At 41.0% G+C, this 19,213-nt stretch overlaps 1 protein-coding gene across 4 annotated transcripts in view; it reads right to left on the reverse strand.

The window, feature by feature from the left end:
* Nucleotides 1–19,213, reverse strand: part of LOC139810176 (uncharacterized) — a 170,297-nt gene that overhangs the window by 57,951 nt on the left and 93,133 nt on the right. For all 4 annotated transcript variants that reach the window (XM_071773501.1, XM_071773503.1, XM_071773500.1 and 1 more), the window contains one exon: nt 6,010–6,123. The gene's annotated coding sequence lies outside the window, so the exon portion shown is untranslated. The remainder of the gene's footprint in view (nt 1–6,009; nt 6,124–19,213) is intronic.

The following is a 19,213-nucleotide window of genomic DNA, read 5'->3' on the forward strand; positions in this document are numbered from 1 at the left end:
AGTATCCAATTCCGAGAGACATTTGACACGCGTTTCGAGAATATCCTGTATGCTTTCTATATTTGCTATTTAATTATATAGATGTAAATAGATTACGATAATATATTTAGGAAACACAAAGATACAATCCCAAGCGCGAGCAATAATAAAGCTACCGAATAAATCGTGCATATATCTAGCTGCATATCCTGGCGGTGACTTTCGCGTATATTTCTGGCCCGTTCCCCGAATTCGCGATAAATAACGAACGCGACACGGCGAGTCGTCGGTGTACACGCGGTGTGTCATCTTCTGCCACGAATTTCGGACGGGTGAAATAGATTTCGCTAGCGCGCGCGCGGCGAGAAAGAATTCATGACCAGTAGGCGGCGAGTTTAGCGCTTTTAGTCCGATCGTCGGCGAGTGACAGCGACGATTTACGGATTCGGTGACGCAAATAATTACGGCCCGTCCCCGGGCACGCACGACGCAATCCGTATTCGCGCAAATGCATCATCGATACAACATAGAGCTCGCGGTCACATCTATAGCCACGATAGACCACCTGTGCTCACCAATCGACGTGAGAGTTATCGTTCCCGTTTATCGATTCGTCACCGGATTATCGTCGAGCGATCAGTAATTAACCCGCTGTTATCGATAGTAAAATATTCTCACGGAATATGCACCGTTCCTATAAACATTCCTTCGAATTAATCATAACTTATCTAATTCTCTGTCTCTTCCTAACTCTTTGTGCAGTAAAAGATGAAAGATCAATTGAACTTTAGAATTAATTATATTATATTAAACTTGAGAATTAATTATATGAGAGTAAAGGACAGTCGTCACAGAAACGCACAACTTGTTCGTCAAAGCGCAGAAAGTGATCGCGCGTGCGTTATCAAGGGGAGTCGGAGGGAGAGAACGAATTGAAGAAAAAAAAAGCTCGCTTGCTCACTCGCTTCTCCCGTATTGTTTCATCGAGAGCGTATTTCGTTACGCCGCGTCGACCGCACGTCGTTCAACGGGCGCGTTTATCGGCGCGGTTATCGCCGATTGTTGTTGTTAATATCGCCTATCGGCCGGCAGGCGCGATCGCGCACGTGGATAAATTCCTGGTCTAGCTAGTGCGGACGGATCGACACCGGAGCCCCGAATTTCCCCGTTGCACAGCCTCCGCAAGCATGCATACAAAAGCGGCGGCGACGGCTGCTGCAGCTGACATGTCCTTCCGCTCCCGGCAAACGAGCACGATTGAAGTTCCCAGGGAATTAATCTGCCGAATTTTCGGTTTTACATACACTATAGAAAAACTCCACCTCACGTCGAAAGTAAGTAAAACTTATAGTAATAACAATCCTATTACAAATGTACGAATACAAATAAAGCTTTTGTACAAACTTAAATTTTCCCTCTTCTTTTCCTGATGTAAAATTAAAAATTATGGTTTGATTTGACGTAATTAGTTTACTAAAACTTTATTGTTATCAATGCGCGGGCATCGTGGCACAGGCGATTTTTCGTATTTTATAGTTTTCTCCTAACGTTCCAACACTTAAAAAAAAAAATTGCAACAGTTCCGGCCTTATGCATGCAAGTACAGAAATCACTTTTTGAAATCTTAAAGATGATACATGAATTTTTATAGACTTTTTGTAACACAGAAACGCTTTCAAAAGCCCTTTAGAGTTAAAAGTTTTAGAGTGAGTGCTCCAAAAACACGGTGTCCGTGCAGTGTTGTTGCTGTTGTTGTTATTACGTGATAAAATAACATAATATTGACTTAAATAATTATATTAATTATAATGTGTATTTGTGTGTTTATCTCTGTATACTCTACATTTTATTTTAAAACGCTTTATAGACGCTTAATTTACTTAACTTATTTAAAATGTACATTGTTATGATAACGCAATCTCAAAGATATAAAATAATAAATCGACATTCCCCATTCAAACAATGAAATAATCGGTAGAGTTTTTTTTTGGAGTTCTTGAATTCTATATAGCTATACCACTGTGTGCAAGAAGTAATCGTATTACGTGAATACGTGAAAAGCGGTTAAGAAAGCGAATCAATACGGCGTCCTACCATCACTTTATTTAGTAGTGCAAATTTTTAATCGACATGCATCGATCAATATAAAGAAATATAGTGAATCTTTTATATAAGAATGGACATAAAGAGAGACAGAGAAAATCGTGCGAATAATTAAGCAAAAGTGATAATTGAAATGGCAATTCGCGGTTTACCGCGATCGACTTGGTTCATGCAACTTTAAAAACTAGGTCGACGGTTCGTTAAAACGAGCCGATCCTACGTGCGTAATGAGAATTTCACCGCAGCAGTAGAAGAAAAAAATTATCCACCTTGTGCAAAATTAATATAGATATAATTCATAACGAAACGAACAATCATTATAGAGTAAATACTAAATAAATAAAACAGTGAATAAATAAGCATTATATCATTAAATCTAAATATATCTAAATATATGTTTTCTTTTAAAGTAATAGAATAATAAAAAAAAGTTGTTTCTATCATCAATATACTGCATACAATAATGAGAACTTCATAAAAGAATAAGAAATAAAAGAAAAGCAAAGATATTGATTTCACATATGGAATTAAAATATCACGGACGATGAAGCAATCAACAGTAATAAACAAACGCAAAATAATAAGTAAATAGTACGTGAATAAGCAATAAGAGAGGAAGAGGACGAATAAACATATCGGCTTTTCCAAGCGACGCGGCGGAATCGCGAAAAAAAAAGGATTCCTTTCACGGACGGTTATCGATGACGGGGTGCCGAGCGACGAGAAAGTTTCGATAAAGAGTAGCGGCTTGCGAAATCACGCCGGCTCTCGATATTGAATATTCATGCAAGGCGAGATCGCTCGCTCCGCCTCGCAATCTACTGTCTCTTTCATTCGCACGCCGTCGGCCTCTCTCACGCTTGAAATCGTTGGACTCTTCTACGCGAAATTCTAAGGTCGCTCCGATACTCGATACCGCCAATTCGCGCGCACGGTGAACGTGTTTATCGAGGATTTCTGACGAAATGGGATACGTCCCCGACATTCGCGCGCGATTATCGAACGCGACAGTGCAAATACTTTTATAAAATCTGTATGGCACATCTCTTTCGAGTTAAAAAGTAGCGGCAAAAAGGCGTTCTTATGATACTTTTTTGTGTGTGTTATATATCAATACAAAATTATTAATAATCTTAAAGTATATGTATATTGTTACCGCAAAGTAATAGTGTATTATATTGAAGACATCTCATTGTCCTATTATTATTATTACTATTATTATTATTTCTGTTATCTATAATAATATTAATTACTGTCGATCTTAAGGTACTAAATAATGTACTGTGCCAAAAATATCTCTCTCATTTTTATTCGATTTAATGCAAAATATATTTTCTATGTTGCCTATATTATTGTTGTTTTTTCCCTTGCCTTTATAATATTAATCATTGATAATCCCCAAGTCTTACCAGTGACAGTACAGATACTTCGTTAAAGACATCTGAGTTTCATACTAAATGCACACTGAAATTTCCGGGGAGTGATTCATTCTACATTTGGACACGTGTGAGCGAGTTAGCACGTGTGTCCGTTTAAAGGGGCACAATAGAAAAGAATTCGTCAATTTACAGTCCCACCGACTTATTGCCAGAGTTTCCTTGAACAATTTCGCGCGGTGAATCGAGAAAATGAAAAAAGACGCCGCCCGTAGCGCAAGAGAAAACTTGATAGTCTTTCATCAGCGAAATTCCGAAAAACCTGGATGAATTCTTAGCCGATAAAGGAAGGCGCCAGAAAATTGTCCAATAGTCTAAATTAGCGAAAATAACACTAAAATTCCAACGCATTTGCGCCGGAATGAGACAGAGAAAACTGTGTCTCATTGAAAAACACAAATATCTCCCATCAACGAGATCCGCGGAAATCAAATTAATTTCATGAAAAGTATTATTTAATCCATATCAAGAATATTTCAATTGATCAGCGCCATTGATGGCATTTGTCAGTTGAAAGGTACCACACGCACAGTCGGATCTGTGCCTTTATATGCAGCAATAAAGCTGTTTATTTGCCTTAAATAAAATACGTTCATTTGCGTTACGTCGAGCGTCCCACTGAGAAGATTATGCCGACCGTACTATACATCCGAAATAAATTACGTCAGAATAAATTGCACCGAATTACGGCGAATTTTGTGTATGGTGGTCGCAACGCGCGTGGCACATTCATCGATCGAAAGCGTGAAATATCCGCTTATAGCTGCTCGCGAATTAACGCAGAACACAGAGATTTATTTAACGCGTAACCGCGGACGTGAGCACTCACTTGTGTTCACGAGCGAAGCACACGACAGGGGAAGCGCGAAACACTTACGGCTTCCGTGACAGCGCGCCTTGAAGCGCGATGAAGGAGAAGCGACGAAACATGAATAAATGCATCTCGTCCGCTGCGCTTCTCCGTGGGATACGACAGGGAAAAAGAAGCGATGCATCGAGAGAAATGGTATCTCCATACGCGTGCGTACGCCAGCTCGGCGACGACGGATAAAACTTTGTTTCCCGGCGAGAATACACGAGGAATGGGCGCGAGAAGGTATCTCGGGCCCCATTCGATGCCGGGGAATTCCCGGCGCAGTGATCCGGGTTTGCGGAGCTCGCCGAAAAATACAGTTGGAAGAAACGGTCGTTGCACTTACAGGAGAAAGCTCCGCTATCCACTGTCGACGGCCATGAATTTTGATGGATCTTTTTTCCCCCCGCGGAGCTTTCGGACGGAATGACGCTGATTTGCATTATGCAATTTACGCGCGCGCACAGTCTTGAGATATATAACATGGCTGCACTTGTGCGAAAGAGGATGGCGAATCCTGTTTCGTCACGTATGCGCTACTTTTCTCTCTCTTTTTCTCTTTACTTATTTTTTTATCATCGCCTCGATTCGCGTCCCTCTCGCGCGATGTATAGTTACATATAATGCAATCGTTTGCGTCCCAAACATGCGTTGGTTTAAATAAAAATGGTAAATGTGTAGTGAGCATTATACGCTGTTAGATCCAAACGCATTCCAGACAGGAATAAATATAAAGTTATTTCTGGAATAATATATTCCTCAAAAAAAGAATAATCTTTACTATATGTTAAAAAGTACACATATGATGTAAAGAGGCAACTCAAGTTTCATAATGTTAAATACAAACATGTAGCATTGTAAAAGATTTCTGACCTTACGTTTTATCATCTCAAGTAGTTAGTTAGTCAACTGCAGAAACGTTTATTACAACCTCTGCACGTGTTTATTCTATCGTACATTCGCATATTGGCACCGGTACAATCAAACTGTGAAAGCCCAAGGAAAGTGTCCTCATTGCTAACCCCAAACGAAATTCTAATGTAAACGAGCCTATTTGTATTCCCTCCATGATCGTGCGATAATGGCCGCGTGGCACTTTCGAAATTTCTTTTGTAACGATACAGCCAAATGGTGATAGTTACGATTACTGCCATGATTTCAGAAAAGCAATTAGAAAAGTGTGTTGGATCCAAATAAAAAAAATGCTCAGATAATTTTCCACGTATATATAAATCTCGAATCTTTAACAAAAAATATTTTCAAACATACTTTGCAAATATATGTTTCTAAAGTATCCACTCTGTATTAGCGATGAAGGAATAACGATCTAATTGTGCAAATGTTAGTGCGAGATGTTAATTAACGAATAGGTATATATAATTTCATATTCACAGGCATCTGACGCAAGTTACTTCGCTTCGACGAACGTTCCTTAATCTCTCTCGGGCGAAAGGATTAACGACTAATTACCGCCTCGCGTGTAAGGGCGTGCACAGCATGGATATTTTCACGCTCGGGAGAACACGGCGGCGATCCTGATTTTCTGCAGTAAAACACGAGAGGCGGACGGCAGACTATCCGCGTGACGCGGTGTATATGCACGCGCATATACACACAAGGTAAACGAAAGATTCCTACCTGGTGTGGCTGCAGGGTGTCGGGGACGGGCTCCGAGGCTATTAGCCAGCTGTGCTTACAGGGCGCATAAGCGCAACCTCCACCTCCGAGTCACGCCGGCTTTGTCTCTGCATCCTGGAGAAAAATAGCAAGATGAGTTTCACGTTCGTCAAGTTGCGCGTACGCCATATGTCTTGTAACTTATTCAATTAAATTATAAATACGAGAAATTTATTCCTTTATAAGCAAAGGCAAAGCGCTTCTGCGAGATCTCACTATTCTCTGGAGTCTAAAGTTTAGAGATTAATATATTTTTATAGAACTACTTAATGCTAAGAAAAACATGAAATGATTAAAGGATTAGTAAAAGGGTTTCGTTATTGCGCGGGGGAATGTAGACGCGACGTAATAGTGGCCAGGTGGTACTCTAGATTTATATCGTTCGAAAGTTTATATTGGATTTCATATTTAATGCAACGCACACCGTCGACGTCGCCGCGTTGCGTCACGCCGCGGTACCGCCTCCGAGATAAATTATTTATGTCGTGATGCTTTGTCTTCGTCTGCTTCCGAAGGGTGGCGACGAGGTACGACGCCTGTTGGGAAAAACGGATGATCGGTGTAGAAACCGTGATAAAGCCCCGCTGTGAGCGAAAATCGCCTCGATCTTTACGAGTATTCGCGGACGAAGGACATAGAGACGCGCAGAATATTTCTTTGTCAAAGGAGGACATTGAACCTTAGTTCACACCCTTCTATCGTGCTATCGTGCTATACCAGTGATAGCTATATTTCGTCAAAAGGAATCACTGTAATATTATGTCAAATTGCGATGGAGCTCTTAACACTTTTGTTAGTTCTGACATAAGAATTAATAACGAATGACGTCTCGTGTCTAAATAAAACATTTGTCTTAAAAAATCGCAAAGTCTCTTATGTTTATCGATACATAGGATATTCTTTACACTGCTATCAAGACTTAAAAAAAAATCAACAATATCCCGCACATCTACAGGAGGAATATCGGGACGCGTTTAATTGTTTATACGGGAATTTCTCGGAAATGTCGAAACTGCGGCGCGCGTGGCGAACAAGCATTATAATACACCCAACATCGGAACGCATACGTGACAGGAATTTGGCTTGCCGGTTACTTATTGACCAGGATGGCGCTTACGAAACCATTAATAACGCACAAGAGGGTAATTTCCCACCCCGAGAGAGGGACATTGGCCCTTACTGCCGCACTCGCCGGGCGCTGCTCTCGCGACGGAACACAATGAAGGGCCATCAATTACCTCTCGGGCCCTTCGCGATCGAATGAAGCTATTAAGACGGACCCAACGGTATACCGGTGTCAAACTCGTAATCCCCGTTACAGCTTTTCTCGCGAATGCTCCTCTTTCGCACGCCGACGTGGAACGACTTAATAGCTCCCCCGATAAGAATCCCGCGCCAGAATACTCGCCGACTTTTTATCACCGATATCCTTCAAACGATAAAAATCGGTTTGACGGCCGCGAATAGAGCCCCGTGTATTAGTTAGACGATGACTCGTGCGGTTATTATCTTAATTAAGCTCGCGTCAATCGGCCTCAGATCCCGCGTCTTACGCGCGCAAACGCGTGTGAAAATGCACCGGTGAATGACCGGTGGAAAAATATTCTTATATAACTGAACCTCTCCGCCAAACAAAAGTATTATTCTTTTTACTAAATTTTACACGATGGCAAAAGCGATAGCGTACAATGGTCAAAATTTCAAAAATAGCTATATTTTACAAGTTGCAAATTCTTTCGATTCGGGTTTCGGAGAAGCGGGAAGGGAGGGCGATGATTAGCAAAAAGATTGGCGCGTGGCGGCAGCGCATCGATTTATTTGCGCTCGAACGAGGAGGCGGCGACGGTGGATTTATAGGATTATCGATTACAAACTTGTCAGCGTCAGTCCGTTACCGTACCATTTGAACTCCCTAAGCCGGGCAAGCCGTTCCGTTTACATTTTTCCAAAGCGCCTGACACACAATCGCCGGCGCGGCATCATTCCCTCCATTGTTCCGCGCGCACAAGTTCGCGCGCTCGCTCGCCGGCAGTACCTATACCGGCACCGCTCGCAATTTGTATCTGCCGTTCCGTTCCGACCTGCTGTGTTATTAACCAAAAGCAGACCGCGCGAGATACATCCATCGGCGCTGCCTACGGCCCGATAAATCTTATTACAAAAACGTACACTGGAGATATGGCTCGAGTTGTAATGGGCGCAAATGAGTACGTTCTTTCTGCAAACATCGTTACTGCCCGCGACCGGTCATTATGGCACAAATAACCGATCAAATTCCATTCCACGCGATTCGTGGATAAATATGTTGACTAAAGTTCGCTAAATTGCTCGTAAATGCGTAAGCTACAATAACGTCTTCATATGCCTTGATAAACCGATCACGACCGCGATTAAGTCAAAGTAGTCTTCGTTCTTTACCAAACATTTGTTATATTTATAGAATAGGTCTCTAATAATGCTTTCTTGTACTTTATTCTTTTACTTCTATTGATCAAATTTGTCACAAGTTACCTTCGTTATTTCGAAAAAGAGGGAAAGTAAAATGTACAGCTATAACAAATGATTATTCAATCATAATTCTAAGATAATGCTCCCAATTCTGTTAATAATGTAATAAGTCGCGAATATATAAAAAATCTATATAGTATAGAGCTCTTTTGGGAATTGGACAATTTCTGCTGTAAGTAAATACACAGAGAGCAATTTTCCAACTATCAACATAACCAATAATATAAATAATACAAAGAGATCAAACATTGATTGAACATTGCCTTTTCTTCTTTCGCATCAGCAATTTTTAACGTAATGAAGAACAAATAATCTATATAAAGAAACCTGTGTTCTTTCTGATCATACTATTACGTACATTTACAAACGCCAACACAAGCAGAAATAATAAATAATATACAGATATGTTCAGCCGCATGCATATTAGATGAATTCTCAAATTCGACTTTCCCGAAAATGACGCTTCGTGCGAAGAAAGAATGTCGTAACACTTTCCACTTGCTTTAACACGATAGATTACTCTCCGGTTGTGCGACGAATTGCCTCATCCTATTCTATTTACAAGCTGGCAAGCAGAGTCTCATCGCAATTACGTGAATTAACCGACGATCGTGACTCAGATCGCCGTTCAGAGAAAATAGATTATGTCGAGTGATTCAATTAAATCAAGTATGCAAGCTTAAGAAGATGGACTCGGCTGCAGTCGCACTTTGCGACGAGGAGTGAAAAAAAATCGTTTTCCCACGCTCTGCGAGAAATGAAGAAGTCGTTCTCCACCGCTCGATTCGTTTTCCATGTTATTTTCTGCGCCCGCACCATTCGCAACGCTATCCCCAAATAAATTTAAATGTCCTCGGAACTTGTTCCCGCTGACTCAGGCTCTCGCGTATATGGCCCGCGAAAAGTGCGGTGGAATCTTCTCCATTCCGACGATGAGGACTTTTCTAAATCCGCGCATTTAAAAATCACTCTTCGCCGGAAAAAAACTATCAGCGAAAAATAGAATTTGAGTATTTTATACAAACGTTCGTGCAATGCACAAAAAGAATATTAAGAGCATTTTTCTTTTCGCATTTTTCCGTGAAAAAAAAATAAATTAATATCATTTGAAAAATTAGTTAATTATTCCTGAGTTCTTTCATTGCTCTAATAAGACTCCTTTTGCATTTTGTTAAATTCCTTGTTGAAATATATGAACGCAATTTAATGTATACGAGAACGCACATAGTGGATAAGCGGAAGGAACGAGAAAGTGAGATGAAATACTGCAAGGGAGAGCTTGGTGGAAAAGGGTTGGCGGAGTGAGAAATGGGTGGACGAAGAGAGTTTGTTGGAACGGTTGCGACCGCTTTTAGCCACCTACTTCCAGCCCGTTCTTTCGCCGCGCTCGATTAATTACTAAAGTTCAGTGCGAAAACATCGGTCCGTTTATTCGCGAACTTATTAGTAGTCTATTACTTACTTACGACTGTTCCAATATTGGAAATCAAAATCGTCTGAGTTGTAATTAAATTCAATGAACTAAAATTAAGAACTCGCAAGCCTATAAAGATTTTACATGGATACGAGTTTGAGTGACAAATTGATAATAAATGTTAACTAGAAAATTTCCAAACTACAAAATATATAAGTTATTTCGGTAACAATAGTGATTTTTCCTCAATTAAAAAACAAAATCTTTATATAATTAAAAAAGATAGTTCAAAGGAGTGAATTTAAGCTTGTACCTACAACACGAAATACTCCAGTAATCGTTTTCAGCAATTAACGATTCGCAGTTACGACGTTTCATCGTCGTTGCCAGGAGTGATCATACACACACATGCACACACACAAGATCTCCCCACTAATTGACAGAATCCCTTTGAGGGATTTTCAAGGAAATGCATCTGTGAATTAACCATCTATAATACGCTCTTTAACGAGCAACTGAAAGCGGAGACTTTACACTCAAATCTCAAATCGATGATAACCACAAGAAAAGACAAGAAAAAAAAGCGGGTCTTTCTAATTGGTTCCACTAAAAGATCCGTAGTTACATATACCCCGGCAGGATTTATGACTGCTCCGTCCGAAGTGTGACTGGGCTAAATCGCTAACTTTCGCGACTGGCATTTCCAACCACTCACAGATAAATCCCAGTCTCTCGAGAACGAGAGAGAGAGAGATAACGCGAATGATAAAAGACTTTATGATCTCGCAAATCCACGGATACAAACGATCCCTTAATAGACACATCGAGCTCCTTCATGTCAGACGCTCCGCGCGTTTCTTCCTTTTCCGCTAGTTTACTTCACGTATACAAATGCGATAATCGTTGTCTATTTCTATCAGCGGCATATCCTCGGCCGTGGAAAACGTGATACTTTCGAAACGCGCATCATTAACGCGTTACACGATAAACACGCTCGTTGCCCACGAACTTGGAGAACGTCGAACGCATGACATCACTCGACCTCGCATCTGCCGCCGCTCTATTCCCGACTCTCGCACGCCCATGCGGTTAGGTAATACTTAATGGGTTATATACGCGGGTAAATACACGCGCTGACCTCGTTACCACCGTCGCCGGCGCGCAGCACCGCATGTGAAAAAGAACCAATCTGAAGAGAAATAATTCAATTGTGGTTTCATTTCCCGAATCACGACTGCGTAACTTTGTGCGATGAAATAATAAATAGCCTCCGAAGACACTGTATCAAAAAGGCGATAGATTATCTGCAAGTTCTTTTTCTCCAAAGCTAGATAAAAGTTCTCACAGAATCACTCAAACACCATCTTGACTTGCTAAAGAGATAGTAAGAAAAATAAGAGAATAACTCTTCGAGAGAACGAAAACAATTTGCACTAGGCCGAAACGATAAATTTACAAATTTACGCCGTATTGTCGCGGCTGTGAGCGGAGTGATAAAACATCAACGAATTTATCGGCGTCAAGAGAAAACGCTAGATCCGGTGGCCGGCGTTAATTACTTCGCGGCTCGAACGCAAATTAGTTTCCCGTTACAGCCGTAGCGCGCCACGGGTATACATTGATTTCAAGCGTGAGATTCGTTATCGATTTGTTTCCGCTACGACTAGAGACTCTCGCGATTACCATCAATACAATAATGCATACGCGCTAACCGTCGTAATTCGCAAATATGCATAAACATCCAATAAAATTTGTATGCGGAATTAAATTCAGCAGCTTTTAACATTGACGACATTAAAAAGAGAGCTCAGTTATTTATATCCTCCGTTGTATCATTAGATTGATATTAAAGATTTATCGTTTTCCATCAAACCCTTGTATTAAATAAAATTTGAAAATTGAAGTTTTTTTTAAAAAAAAGGATCAAAAAAATTCTCTTTAGATTTGAGATAAAAAAGAATCTACTGAAGTCTAAAGCGGTAACGTGGCTGTAATTTTTGTTCAAATTTTGTTTTCAACTTGATTTAAAAAGTATGAATGTTTTTCACTAACTTAATGTTTAATTATATATAAGCTAAAAAAGTCATAATGATACTTGTAATGTTTGCAAAAGCTATCAACAATATACTGAGATTCTCGTTTAAAATTGTTTTATAATAACGTGATGCTTTTTTGAAAGTGATATATTTGTTTGTGCGATAAGTTAAATTGTTAAACTGTAACACCGCACGGTTTTCGCAACAAGCGTTAACAAACGCATGAATTACGAATGTTTGTCCGCATTTACGACGAATCGTGATACTGTTTTCCCCCACGCTTTTGTACTTCGTAAATAAATTCACCTGCGAGAGAGTATTACGGCGGGGCTTGAATATCTGAATATTCCCGTGAACTTCTCCACTTCTCGCGGAAGATATCCCGCGGCGTCCCCTGTTCTTTTAATTAAAAAGTTTCGCGCTAGAGATGGAAGTCCAGAGGCAAGATTCCTGTTGATCGTCCATTAAACAAACTTATCGAATGAAATTGCGATGTAATCCTAGTTACAAAGAGGCCGCGGCCTGTTAATTCTGTACATTGGTAACATTCGTAAGATGGATTCATTTGTATTCATAATATCTACAGAAAAAAAACTGCGCATTTATTATCTACCTTCTGTCCTCTTCATTTTTATTTCTCCTTTTTTACGTAGATTAAATTTCCTTTTTAAAACTCTAGAACTTACTTTACTGACTTGTTATTTCATAAAAGAAGTTTTTATAAAAACAATTAGATTTAAAACAGTATGTATGCAGAAAATCGTTTTACTGAAGAACAGACTGTTATAGTATATTATTATTATAAAATCGTATTAATTATAGGATCGTATAAATTATCATCTGACATGCAATGAGACCACAATAATTCCTCCACCAATACGAAATCACATTTCATGCTTCAAGTTCTCTGGGTTACTTCAATTAATAAAAGCATAAATAATTTATACATTGACACGCAATTACTAACTTTCGATTGTTCCAAGATTAACTGCAATTAATCAATTGATATAAACAACTAAAAAAATTATAAAAATAGAAATTTTTAGTTTTTTTCCTTTAAATCCATCTATCGATCTATCGATTCAATGAAGAAACTGATGATCAGGTGTGCGCGAAAAAAGAAGAGGAGGGGGATAAGAAATAAAGTTGAAGATACGCCACAGTGACGTGAGAAAGAAGATTGGATCGGTCCCGATCCTTCCTTTAACGACGAAGGAAAGTTAAGTGAGACTACCGGCGAAAAGATGAGAGGGTGGAAAGCAGGCGAAGGGGGAGAGGGAGGGTTTTGCAGCAAACCCTCGGGCGAAGTCACGGGGGATAACGGAGAATATTTCCCTCTCGAAAATCGCGTACGGCGCTCCACAGCTTGTTATAAGTTGCTCGTCCTCCGCCTTCTCCTCTCGGAAGCGCCTACGTCACGCCCCCTCTCGCCAAAAGGCAATTTTTTTTTCAGATTTTGCGAACAAATCCTGCGAAAGGTCACGGCGAGAAAAGCAATACGCGACCGCGATTTCTCCTTCCTAACTCGGACAGGTTATGCTTTCACGCTTGCATAATAAACCGCTTCGATCGATTATACTTGTTCGAGCGAATCGAAGTCACGTTTTTCGCGTTTTCCGAGTTAACAAGCAAATCTAATTCGGCATAAAGATGCGACATCGCGCGGAGAAGTAATGTTCAAAATACCGTGGGTATATTCGCGGAGCGAAGATTTGATTTCGAAACTCTCGCAGCGTCGCCGGATCAGTGACTTCGGAGGTATCGAGAGGAAACAACGCCGCGTTCGAGATAGTCATCGGAGAGACAAAACGAGACGAAAGGAACCCCGTCCCACGGTTCCACGTACCTGACCTGACGTCACCGGTTATTTATGCACCGCCGAGTAACGGCTGCTCGCCGATTTCGCCGTCCGCCTAAGAATACACACGCACGCACTCTTTCTCTTTCTCTCTTTCTCGTCTTCTTTCTCGCACCGCCTCTCTGTTCTCTATATCTATGCGATTGGCACAGAGCGCAAGAGACAGTGTGACTGACTCGATCAACTCTCGTCTCACGGATACTTGTATTTGACTATATCGAGGGAAAGCCCACGCAAGTTCGGAAGTTCATGAGAACGGGAATGGTAGGTGTGCGCGAAAGCCATCAGAGAATTGCGATACATAACAATTGGTCCAATCGAATCTCGAAATTACACGTATAAGTCGACGAAGTAGTAGTTTCTCTTTCGCAGAGATGAAACAAAAGTGATCCCGAACTCTTGTGCATCCTACAATTAGTTTAGTTCGCAAGTAAGAAGACACACGAAATTCAATATTTCTGTCTGTTATCTATTACAACACCTATTGACGTCACGTCTACACTTTAACGTCCCGTTGTTTTCTTACGCTTATGTGTCTCGACTGTAAACGGGTTCTCACAAACGCACGTGTCTCTGAGTTTCAGTTTTCCTTGGTACGTGGCGAATGCATTAACGTTAAACGTGCACAGTCGGAATTTTCTGGTAGTCGAATAATTCGGAGACTTCGCTAGAGAACATCCAAATTATTTGAAACAGTTTGAATCTAAATTCAGAAAAACTAGAGTAAAATAAAGTTAAACGATATAAAAGAAAACTAGTTAATTTCCACTCGCGATGAATACTGATTTCAAAGAACAGTTTTTCGGGCAAATCGATTCAACAATCGAATAACGCAAGCTGCTCAACCGCGTGAATAGCTTATACTTCGAACTGTTCGACCATGCAGTTCGCTCAAATCCATATTGAGTTCTAATTGAAATCGCCGTGTGAAAGCGCAGCTTAATCGTTCTGTTATCATCGAATAACCAACGGTTGACTTCGATTAGATATCATGAAAATGCTAGAAACAATCGCCCGGGGATTAATTTCGTTGCCTCGCTACCGATAACGAGCTCCATTCCCTAGCCAAGGTCAATGTCACAATGCTTTCCTCGTACTTCCGTATGAAGTTTTTCTTTGCGACTGCACGGAACGTTCACGGAAAGTGCAAAAATCAAATTATTAAATCATTTCTACGCTCTAACAATAAGTTGATCTCCATAAACGAATCAGTGTCAACTATTTTCTGATCTATCGTTGTCGACATTGTCTAATGTTCAATTTCCGTTTAAAAAAAAAAAAAACTAAAAGATTCCACGTTTCCAACAGAAAATTATATCCTTAAAAATTACCAAATATAGAAACCTATATTTTATATCAAATATAAAAATTTAAGAAAAAATATATAAAAAGAATAAAATTTCACAATTATTTTGTAACATCTTGTATGTATTATCGCAAGATGTATTTATAGCTCGCTAAATTAAGTACACGTCAAACATCTTCGATAAGACATCTATAATGTCGCAACGACCAAGCCGCTTCGATAGTCGAGATACATACACACAATCGAAGATGTAAATACTCTTATCTCCAAACCTCGAAACATTATATAAAAATTCCCCTGATGCAGATAAATCCATCGGGACTCCCCGCGCGTTGCATACCATCAGGCACAAGCATAATGTCACGCGATACATCAATAACAAGAATTATTAACGCTTACGTGTGCAAAGCGGCACGCGATGCCAGGAAATCGGCGCGTGTTAAATCAAAGCTAATGCATTTAGCTCGAATTCCGAGCGACATCGCAGTCGCTAAAGCTTTTCCCATATATTATTATCGACATCAATAATGTCAGAATTTTGTATTTTTATATTTAAAAAATTAAACTTTACTCCTTTTTAATCTCCTCTACTCGCATCACCTTTAATTAAAAAATGTATTTAAATCACCGTGATGTACTTAAATCACTGTAAATCGCTTTCTCTCTATTTCCCAACATCCTCTTTTTCTTTGAGATATAATTCCATGTATAAAGTGTAACGAAAAAGAATACGGCAAAAGAAAAATAAAGTGGCTCTCGAATCGCGAGAAACTCACGATGAACGAGGAAATCCACGCAATTTATGCACGTCGGCAGATAAAACTAAATTAATGCGCGCACGTATACGGCCACCTGCAGTCTGCAGGATAATAATCAACCATCAGCCACGTCGGAAAAGATTATCGTAAATTCCATCATTTGCCCGAGTCGTCAAACGTTTTCGTTCTCTCTTTCATTCTCTTTTTCTCTTGTACTTTCTCTCTCTATCTCTCTCTTTCTCTCAAGTCTGTCGGCTTTGATTCGCCGCCGATATCGAGTTCCGGGATTTACTCGTGCGAGAATGGACTCCGGAATTTTCGCATAATGTAAAAAAAAAAAAAAAAAACGCGTACCCTCCCCAGTTCGTATGAATTCCGCCAGTGTCTCCTCCTATTTCCCTTCGACCCTCCCTCACCTCTTTCTCACTCTCTAGCTGGTTTTCCAGGCTCGAACTAGCGGCTACGGCGTTTCCCTTTGTTTTCCTATCCTCCTTCCGCTTCTCGTGTCTCTCCTTTCCCGTTCCGCAGCGCCGGCCGCATTCACGGCGCGTCGCAACTGCACCGTTTTCCCGCGGATAAAAGCGCGACAGCGATTACGAGGAACGAGAACCGCCGCGCCGCGCGAATTCACGCAACCACGATTTACGGGCCTTCTGTGGCCGTCGAGGATCGAATACTCTACTCGCCGCGAATTCTCGTGCCTTTTAAACACGCGGTTAAAAAAAAAAAGAGAACCTACACGATGTTGATTGTTTTTCGCCCGCGATATCAAGCGTAAATAAAAGCGTTTCTGTTCTTGAAAGAAAGAAAAAAAACTTGCGTATATTTTGTCGAGATCAACGATGTCGAAAGTCCGAACATACTCACTGCATTCTCATTAAACCATTTTAACCTACCTACATAAAGCGTTTAACGTTAACAAAAATTCAGCTAAATGCACATAAGACTCGCGTCTTGTGAGGCCATAAAACGCGCGACATATCCGGCGGAATAACGAGCAAGGCAAGCTTCGTTATTCCATTGCGGTCGGTTTTGCGGTCGGTTTCGCTACTACAGTTGGTAGTCGTAAGCCGAGAGCTCAACGCACGGCGCCCGTTACAAATCGGCATTATTTCGAGAGCTGGCTAGTGGCCAGCGCGGTCCTGCATTCCCTCAGATTGGTATTTTAATAAGCCCGTCCCGTAACGCGTTCTCATCTCACGGGACAAGAACGAGAGAATCTCATTCTCGATTGCGAAAGTACTCGGGAAGAGGTCGGAAAAGTACTTGGAACAACGAGAAGACGTGTAATTCGATTTGTTTGTGTCAATGTGACGTTGGCATTCGCAATCACGTCACTCGGATTAAAACTGCCGCTTCTAAATTACTGATAATAAGTCTCCGCGAGAAATAATTTTCAAAATATATAAAGTATTACAAAAAATTAAAGTGTATAGCATTTTCATAATTATTAAAGACTGATTAAATTATCTGGGATTATCACAAAGTGTCAAGAGGATGAAATCAGGGGGAAGGGGTGTCCAGTTTCATGGTAGAGTGTATGTTTTCCACAGGGGTCTAGAGAGTAACTAAGCAAAATTTGGTCCAGATCGGTCGAAGGGTTATTTAAGAGTTAATAGGAAACAGATAAGCATCCTGGTTTATACTAATATATAGATGTCTCTCTTGATATATTTTTCATACAAAATTAAGTCAATCTCCGATGGAAATGTACTTATTCCTCTTTCTAGAACATCACAGATGTAATACAAACATCAAGAATTCAACATCTCGTCCGCTCCCATCAGCAATATGATCGAGACATTTTCACAACTCATATATCCTCAAATTTCTCATTTAGTATTCAATTATCTCGGGACCAAGAATGTCTCTTCAAAATCTCAATGTAATAACATCTGCAGAATTTAATTTTGACGAAGAATAGAGACGGTTTTTCCATTCAGAGATCACTCATAAAACTCGCGCGCGAGTTTTACCGAAAATTTCAATATTGGCGAACACAAAAATCATAAGGTACCCTTCAATAACCATATTCTCGAGATAACCGCGTGTGCTCAATTGGCTCGGCCGATTCGTTCCGCATCGGGATATAACGGATCTTTGGCGTTACGCGCTGCGTATCAGCCGATCGATATCTCGCTCCCTTCCGATCTCCAGGACCACTCTCGGGAGCGATATTCTTTCCTGCGTCTCGAACATCTTCCAAATCGTCGTGTACGCCCTTTCTGATCTTACCGATAGACGAGGGGGGAAAAAACGAGAGAAAGGCTGGCCGGGGCTTCCTCGCACGTTCTTCCCTTTATTCTGCCGAAGATTAATATTATTCCAGCCGCGTGCGCACGGGCTGATCCCGCACCCGCTCAACGTGCGTATCTATGTCGTATCTCGCTAGGATTTTCCCGTAGGAGCATCCTTAAGATGACAAGAAGCGCAGCTGGGCTCACCAAGCTCGGCATCCCCCGGCCGAAGCTGCACGATCTCTCACGTCCCGAAGGGAACGCTTAAAACTTGTCCGAGACTCATCCCGCGAATAGAGCTCGTAAATTCGCCACGTGCGTGTAAGAGTTCGTATATCGGTTAACGATTAACGATCGCGTTGCCGGCGCGGCGCGGCGGCTCGATTGCTCGATCGTTCGAGCAAATTGAAGAAGATCCGGCTCGAGTTCCGAATCAATCGCCAATTTTCGGATGCGTCCGGCGTCTATGCGCGGTAAAAGCTTGATCGGGTTCACGTGGAAAACTACGGTGCTATAATCACTGTCAGGGATAATGGTAGCCCCGGGCGTAATATACCCACCTCGAAATTTCCACCGCGGCTAATAACGTATGAAATGAGCGCTCCATTGCCCGGAACACACTTTCTCGACGAGCGTTTATTAATATTGGAAAATCTCGTATCTCGACGATCGCGGCGGCCGATAGTAAATTCCGAAACCGCCCGTTACAACACAGCGACCCGATACCGGGATCGGTACGCCGCCCTCGCTCCCGGATGTGGCGAGCTATCGTATTCCGCGCTCCATTTTCTTCCGAATCGCTAAATAAAGTTAAACGCACGAAGCAACGTCGATAAAACGTCACGGCGAAGCCGTAGTTCTAGCGGAGAAATATATTTACTGAATTCGAAAAATAATGAGAGAGAGAGAGAGAGAGAGAGAGAGAGAGAGAGAGAGAGAGAGAGAAATCTATTTCTATACAATCGTTTTGGCAAGCTGACTACCTACCAGAGCGAATGTTGATGGAAACAAAAAAATTTTTTACAATTTGTAATATCTTGGATAATCG

The sequence above is a fragment of the Temnothorax longispinosus genome, chromosome 3, assembly GCF_030848805.1.
Source record: "Temnothorax longispinosus isolate EJ_2023e chromosome 3, Tlon_JGU_v1, whole genome shotgun sequence".
NCBI classification, from domain to species: domain Eukaryota; kingdom Metazoa; phylum Arthropoda; class Insecta; order Hymenoptera; family Formicidae; genus Temnothorax; species Temnothorax longispinosus.